Source organism: Mobula birostris, chromosome 11 (genome assembly GCF_030028105.1).
Source record: "Mobula birostris isolate sMobBir1 chromosome 11, sMobBir1.hap1, whole genome shotgun sequence".
Lineage (NCBI taxonomy): Eukaryota > Metazoa > Chordata > Chondrichthyes > Myliobatiformes > Myliobatidae > Mobula > Mobula birostris.
The window spans coordinates 35,705,767-35,714,352 of record NC_092380.1 but is presented as its reverse complement, the minus strand read 5'-3'; positions in this window follow the sequence as shown (position 1 = coordinate 35,714,352).

The window sequence follows — 8,586 nt, the reverse complement described above, 5'->3', positions numbered from 1 at the left end:
CCTTCAGTTTCTGAGGCAGACGATTCACTCATCTGCAACTCATTGGTAGGTTCTTTTATTGTAAGAATTGCACCTGTGTTTGGAAATCATCTGTAGTTTGTAATTTTTTTTGTATCTTGCAATTTTTTTATAAATCAGAAATCCTGTGAGCATTAAATGTGTGTCAAGAACTATTTCTCTAAATTTAAACATGCATCAGTAAAAGTAAACTGTGTTTAAGCTATTTCATTAGCTGGAAGTATATCTCCTTGGAGGGGAGGGGAGACCCACACTCAAGTAGTAGGAATTGGCAGCTAAACCTCACGCCAGAGACTAGACAGGGAAGTAAGCTAGTCTTTTAATAGTAGGTAGATCTAGTACAACCTCCCTATAGCGAGGGTGACCATAGATCAAATAAAGCTTAAAATCTTCTTTTGAGTTTAGGGCTTTATGGACAGTGAATCAAATACCATCACATTGATAACTTAGCCTCGGTTATGTTGACAGTAACCAATATCTCCTGACATATAGATGCCTGCTTCCTCTCACCCTTTTACTGATTGGAATGCTTCACCACAGTGCTGTCTGAGGTTATTCCCACAGTAAAAACACTCAACTGATCAAGATCTTTGTTTTCTGAGAATCTGCTCGATACACCAAGGATATTTAATGCATTATAGCTATTGCCTGTAGGTCGTATTTTAACCACTAAGATATGGGAGGAATGGGTTGCTGTGGTGACGCCTGAATATGATTATGTTTCTGTCTGATCTGTGGTTCAGTTGCCTCTGACTCAGAGAGCTGACAGTTCAAAGTCCCTCTGGGTTTGAGAGAAAAGAGCTTGTTTAAAAGTCTGAAACAAAAATATTCAGCAGATCAGCCTGCATGTAGAACATCTAGGGCAACACGGTAGCATAGTGGTTAACACAATGCTTCACAGTACTGGCAGGATGCACTTCCCGCTGCTGTCCGTAAGGAGTTTGTACCTTCCCCCCGTGATTGCATGGGTTTCCTGTGGGTGCTCTGGTTTCGTCCCACAGCCTAAACACATACCGGTTGTAGGTTAATTGGTCATTGTCAATTGTCCTGTGATTAGGCTAGGGCTATATCGGGGGATTGCTGGGCGGTGAGGTTTGAAGGGCCACAAGGGCCTCTTGGCCCTGGATCTCAATAAATAAATAAATAAATGTAGTATATACAACACTTTGGCACAGCACAGGCCTTTCGGCCCACAATATTGTGCTGACCTTAATCTACTCTCGAGTCAGTCTAACCCTTTCCTCCTTCAGAGCCCTTCAATTCTCTACCACCATGTGCCCAAGAGTCTCACAGTTGTCCCTAATGTATCCGCCTCTACCACCATCCCTGGCAGGGTGTTCACACATCCGCCATCTCTGTCTTATCTCTGACATCCCCCCACTATACTTTCCCTCAAGCCCTTAAAATTATGCCCCCTCATATTATCCATTTGTCCCCTGGGAAAATGTTTTGGGCTGTCCACTCAATCTATGCCTCTTGTCATCTTGTACACCCCTATCAGTTCACCTCTCATCCTCCTTTGTTCCAAAGAGAAAAGGCCTAGCTCGCTCAAACTTCCTGCTCGGTGCGTGGTTTATACACTTGAAAGTCTGCTAGGAATTTTCACATGAGGGGAGGCCTCAAGCTAGTAGGAGGAATATGGTAATTTCCAAAGTAAGGATGAAAATATGTTCCACATGGCTCAGTATATTATCAGGAAGTGGGTTCCCAGGAATGTCACTACACAGACCACAGTCTGAAAGACTCTTTGTGAAATTTCAAATCCCTACGCCAACAAGAAAACAACTAAAAAAATGCAGCAGACTCCTTCAGAATAAAACATTGACATATTTGCCTCCTGCACAGAAGTCACGGGATAAACCAAGCATTTGAGAGGGGTGTGCAGTTCACCTTCCTCACTTTCAATACTCTGCTTGTGAGGTGCAGTAAGCTTCCAATAATCCGATACCATCACGATTTTGGTGGTGCTGGGAAAGAAGATTTTCCAAATTATTAGATTTTATTTTTGTTGTACGCTGGTTGTCTGTCTTGTCCGACAATGACAGGAAGCTGTGCGGGAGAGTTTTCCAAGTGGAAAAGCATTGCTTTGGGGCAGTTCCACTCTCTTGACCTCAGAGTCCAGGTCCAGTGGTATGAACAAGCGCCATAAGCTGGCAGCTTCTTTGGTGACAGTGGATGACCACGGCATCTTCTTAACCCTGACATGCCATTTGCTCCCCATGGAGTGTTGCAGTACTGCCTTCGTGGTCACTGGGTCCCACTGTAGATCTTATCTGCCCCGTCTGCCAGAGCTGACCTTCCACGCTGAGACAGGCATGTCCCTAACTCACTGTGGTGTGAGGCCGTCAGCTACCCTTAGCTGGCTTCGCCCACTTTTTGAAGCGGTTTGTGACCGCAGTCACATGCAGACAGCTACTTGGAGCCACAGGTGAAAGCTGAATGTCCAGTGCGGCCAAAGGTAAGTGAGCTGCCCCTTCACCAGAGGTGCAACCCCTCCCTGGACACCCTATACACCCCACTTTTGTTATATACTGCACTGTAATGTAACAAATGCTCTCATGAACCTGGTCCATTTAAAAAGAGTGAGAACTGTTCAAGTGCTTCTCCTGTATTGAGATACAGTGATGAGTTGGCTCTCCCAGCCCTTCAAACTGTGCTGTCCAGAAACCCCGATTTAACCCGAGCCCAATCACGGGATAATTTACAATGACCAATTATCCTACTAACCCTACTAATGTCCTTGGACTGTGGGAGGAAACCGAAGCAACCGGAGGAAACCCACAAGGTCACAGGGAGGACGTTCAAACTCCTTACAGGCACAAGGGAAATGAACCCAGATCACTGATTCTGAAAGCATTGTGCTAACTAATTCGCTACCGTGCTGCCCCCCTCTCTCCTCTCCCAACTTCCAAAAAGGTTCTGGTGGAAGATCTTCGGTTGCTTATGATAGATATCAATTATGTGATAATTAAGTGTGTGGTTAACATGAAAGTTGGTAGTGATATGGATACTGAGGCTACTCTAAAGTCAAAGAAATATTCAAATATTATCAAAGTATGTATATGTCACCATATACTACGCTTAGGTTCATTTTCTTGCCAGCATTTATAGTCAAACAGAAAAACACAAGAAAATTTATAAGAAAACTATACATAACAAAGACTGAGCAACATTCAAAATGCAAAAAAGGACAACACATGCAATTAACAAATTTTAAAAGGTAAACAAATAATACTGAGAACACAGGAGGTGTAGGGTCCTTGAAAGTGAGTCCATGGGTTGTGAAGTCAGTTCAGTGTTGACGTGAGGTCAGGAGTTATCCAGAAGCCTAATAGCTGAAAGGTAATGATTGTTCCTGAACCTGGTGGTGTGGGATCTTAGGCTCCTGTACCTCCTGACTGATGGTAATAGCAAGTAGAAAGCATGGCCTAGATGATGAAGGTCCTGGACGATGGATGATGCTTTCTTGTGGCAACGTTCTTTGTAATGTGCTCAAAGATGGGGAGGACTTTTCCTGAGATGGGCTAAGCTGTAGCCACCATGTTTCTATTCCTGGGACTGATGTTTCATGTTTTCACAGCAGACCATGCAACCAGTCAGGATAGTCTACAACGTGCATCTGTACAAGCTTGTCAATGTTTTAGATAACATGCTGAATCTATATAATTTTCTAAGAAAGTAGAGGTGCTGCCATTCCTAAAATATCAACAGAAGGAATTTGAACCTGAGAAGTGTGAGGTGATGCATTTGAGCAAGCCCAACAGGTGCAAGACATGAACATAAGAGCCTTGGAGTTCAAGTCCATAGCCTTCTGTGCCTTTTCCATTCAAATAACTCGCCTAAGTACCTCCTAAAGTTAGTGATGATATCTCCTCGTATAGCAAGTTTCAGATATGAAAAATGGAGGGCTGTGTAGAAGGGAAGGGTTAGATTGATCTTGGATAAGGCTAAATGATTGGTAGAACATTGTGGGCCAGATGGGCTGTCCTGTTCTATGATCTATATTCCATGGACTGTCCTGTTCTATGTTCTATATTCTATGATCTATAGTCTATATTTTGTCCTGTTCTGTGATCTATATTCTATATTCTGTCCTGTTCTATGATCTATATTCTATGGACTGCCCTGTTCTATTTTCTGTATTCTATGATCTATATACTATGGACTGTCCTGTTCTGTGATCTATATTCTATATTCTGTCCTGTTCTGTGATCTATATTCTATGGATTGTCCTGTTCTATGATCTATATTCTATACCATTCTATATTCTTTGGAATTGTAAACAAATGGGACTAGTTCAGAAAGGCATCTTGATCTGCTTGGCCAAATCAGGTCAAAGGGCATGTTTCTGTGCTAGACTACTCCATGACTATGACACATTGTAGTCTGTACACCACTGGCCAATGCCTTGTAGATCGTGGGAATGTTTCATTCTGGCTTTTGGAGCCTGGCAGCCTCTAATTTAGCTCTAGTCTAATCATGGAACACTTACAATGAGCAATTAACCAACTAAGTGGTACGTTTTTGGACTGTAGGAGGAAACTGGAGCACCCAGAGGAAACCCACACTTTCATGGGGAGAACATACAAATTCTTTACAGACTCCAGCAGGAATTGAAACTGGATCGTTGGTACAGTAAAGTGTTGTGCTAAACAATGTTTTACCCCTATATTCTGTTGAGTCACGACAGTGTAAGAACCCCAAAGCCCCCTGCCCCACCAAACTCAAGAAGCATCAAATGTCATCGGCCCCCTCCTACCCCTTGCCCCACATATTCGAGCAGAAAGCATCAGTATTTCACACACGTTCCAGAAACATTTCTTCATGCAAGGATCTCCCTGATGCTGGGTTGGAAATAGAAGACCTAACCTAAAGGAAATACTCATACAGGACTGTGGACCAAGGGCTGAAAAATGGGAATAATTCATAAAAAGATCCCTCCCATTACTTATTCTCCCTTCTCCCTCTTTCCATTGTGAAGAAGATACAAAAGCTTGAAAACATGTACCTCTGAACTCCAGGACAGGGTCTGTCTATTTGCTATCAGACTTCCTGTAAGATAGAGATGAACTCTTGATCTCCAAATTTACCTCACCATGGCCCTTATATAGAAAAGCCAACAACCACCATGGCACAGAAACAGGCCATTCAGGCCATCTATTAATCTGCCTAGTCCCATTGACCTGCATTCAGGTCATAGCCCTCCATACTCCTCCCATCTATGTTCCTATCCAAATTCCTCTTGATTATTGAAAGCTCTAATCATTCCCTGTCTAAACATATGCTTATATATCTGGTCCCTTAGAATACCTTCCAATAACTTTCCAAGGTTCACTGGCCTCTCATTTTCTCTCTCATTCTTAAGCAATGGAACATTAGCCACCTGCAGTCCTCTGGCACCTCACCCATTGCTAAGATTGTTCTAAGTATCACTGCAATTTCTGTACTTGCCTCCCACATGGTCCAAGGGAACACCTTATCAGGTCCTGGGGATTGATCCACCCTAATTTGCCTCATGCTGGCTGATGGCACAGTGACATCAGTGCCAGACTCCGGAGCAAAGGTTCCCAAGTTCGAACCCAGTCGGGCCGCTCCCGGGCACACTTTCCATCTGTGCCGGGTTGAGTGTCAAGCTCGCAACTCAGCCTCGTTAAAAAAAAACTGCATTGTGAGAAGGACGTGGGGGACCACTCACAGAATCTTTCCTCCAAGGCAACCACTTGAAAAGTGGTCGCCGAGGCTCTGGCAGAGTATGGCACACAGAAAAAAAATTTGCCTCAAGACAGCAAACACCTCCTCCTCTGTAAGTTGTAGAGGGTCCATGATTTCACTGCTACATTCCCTCACATCTATAGACTCTATGTCCATCTCCCAAGTAAATACAGATGCAATAACTTCATTTAAGATCTTCCCCATCTCTTGCTCTCCTTTTGCTCTTAATATATCTGTAGAAGCCTTTGGGATTCTCCTTCACCTTGTCTGCGAGAACAACCTCATGTCTTCATTTAGCCCTCCTCATTTCCTTCTTAAGTGTTCTCTTGCATCTGTTACACTCCTCAAGCACCTCATTCGTTCCTACCTGCCTATACCTGCTATGCACCTCCTCAGTTCATTGTCCATTCAGAAGTCTGATGGCAGAGGGGAAGCTGTTCCTGAAATGAGTGCATGTCATCAGGCTCCTGTACCATCTCCTTGATGGTAGCAATGAGAAGAAGGCATGTCCTGGGTGATGGGGGTCCTTAGTGGTGGATGCCACCTTTTTTGAATTTGGCAAGGAAGGAAGAAAGGGAGAGAAAGACCTGGTGAGAAACGACTGTAAGTTTTTGGAATTTGAGGAGACACTGATAAAATGAGCCAAATCAAGGATCAATTTTATTCACCATATGCATTTACATGCATTAGGAATTTTATTCACCATATGCATTTACATGCATTAGGAATTTGCTGTGGTGAGCTGGCACTACATGCAACAGAAATCAACAATGCAGCCTGTTTGTCCAAGAAACTCCAGGAAAACATGAGGCCATGTTTGGCACTCCACCAAGCAGACCAGAAGCCAGAAAAACGTCATGTAATGTAAAAAAAAGTTAAACTTGCTCCCAGCCTGCTCAGATTTACAGGGCAAGTCTTCCTGGGAAAAGTGTGAACTTTTGTACATACTTCCATAAGAAAAATCTCTGGCAGCTGATAGCACAGCAAGAGATATGAACAACTGGAATGTTGGTCGTGAAGCAAAAACCGTCAGCCGTGCCTTACTAATAAGAACAGTGCAGGGTGCGTCTCATTCTGGGCCACCTACTGGGATCCCTGCGATAAATCTATTGGTATTCATCAACCACAGGCATGTACGGTATAGGGAATGTTCCTGGGTGAACACCCTTACATTCAGAATGAACCCCATTCTATAAACATGATTCTTTTTCTTTTTTTCTTGCAAAAATTGTTTAATTTATGTTTTTCTTTGAACGCTGCTTATATGATGCTATGGATGTGTTTAAAGTAGAGGTTGATAGGTTCTTGATTAATCAGAGCATCAAAGTTATGGGAAGAAGAATGGGGCTGAGAGGGAGAATACATTCTCCATGATGGAATCTCCCCATGGCTTTCTCCCTGCAACTCTTGATGCCCTCGCTGATCAAGAGCATATCAACCTATGCTTTTATCAACCTTCATGGAGCAGACCCAATGGGTCAAATGACCTAATGTCTTATGGTCTAAATATACACAATGACTTAGCATCTACAGCTGTCTGTGGCAATGAATTCCTCAGAACCACCACCCTCTGGCTAAAGAAACTCCTCCTCATTTCTGTGCTAATGGGATGTCCTTCTATTCTGAGTCTGTGCCCACTGGCTGTCCCACTACTGGAAAAATCTCCTCCACATCCATTCTATCTAGGCCTTTTAATATTCAGTAGACGAAGAAGAATAGCCCTTAACTCAGCAGTGGAGTTATCGGGGTACCGTCTTTTGATGGTGTTTCCATCACAAGCTATTCTTGTTTTTACGAGGCCAAGTTGTTAGCTCGATGCTCAACCCAACTTGGATTCGAACTCAGGAATTTTCGCTCCAGAGTCCGGTGTTGATATTATTGCGCCACCAAGCGGGACAGATATTCAGTAGGCTTCAATGAAATTCCACTTGTTCTTCTCAACCCCAGCAAGTGCAGGCCCAGAGCCAACAGATTCGATGGGCTGAATGGCCTAGTTCTGCTCTTGTGGTCTATTAAAAAGAATCCCATTCACCAGACACCAGTGTGAGACCTAACATAGATTGGGGGGCTGTTTTGTCAAGCACCTTCATTCCATCCGCAACAAGCAGGATTTCATGGTGGCCAGCTATTATAATTCCATTCCACATTCACATTCCGACACGTTGGTCCTTGGTCTCCTCTGCTACCATGACTCCTGCACTCTCACGTTGGAGGAGCAACACCTCATATTCCATCTGGGTAGCCTCCAACCTGATGGCATGAACCTCAATTTCTCTAGGCTGGTATTTTCCCTCTCCCCCTTCCCTCTTCTTCCATTCAACACTCTGGCTCCTCTCTTTTCATCACCTGCCTATTTTCACCCTGTTGCACCTTCTCCTCTTTTTCTTATGGTCCCCTCTCCTCTCCTATCAGATTCCTTCTTCTCCAGCCCTTTACTTTTTCCACATATCACCTCCCATCTTCTCACTTGATCCCCCTCAGCTGGCTTCCAGCTTGTACTCCTTCCACTCCCCCGACCCCCAACCTTCTTATTCTGCCTTTTTCCCACTTCCTTTCCAGTCCTGGTGAAGGGTCTCAGCCGGAAACATTGACTGTTTATTCATCTCCAAAGATGTTGCCTGACCTGCTGAGTTCCTCCAGCACTTTGTGTGTGTCACTCTGGATTCCCAGCATCTGCAGGATCTCTCGTGTTTAGGTTTCATCATGCGCTGTGTTATGTCAGACATTATTCTGTCATTGCGACACTTCACATGCTGAAGCTTCCCAGAATAGCTCCAAACAGGGCTGGCAACCTTCCGCTCCCTCTACTGCTCAGATGGACAGGTTATTACCTGTTCTAACATGACATGTGAAGAG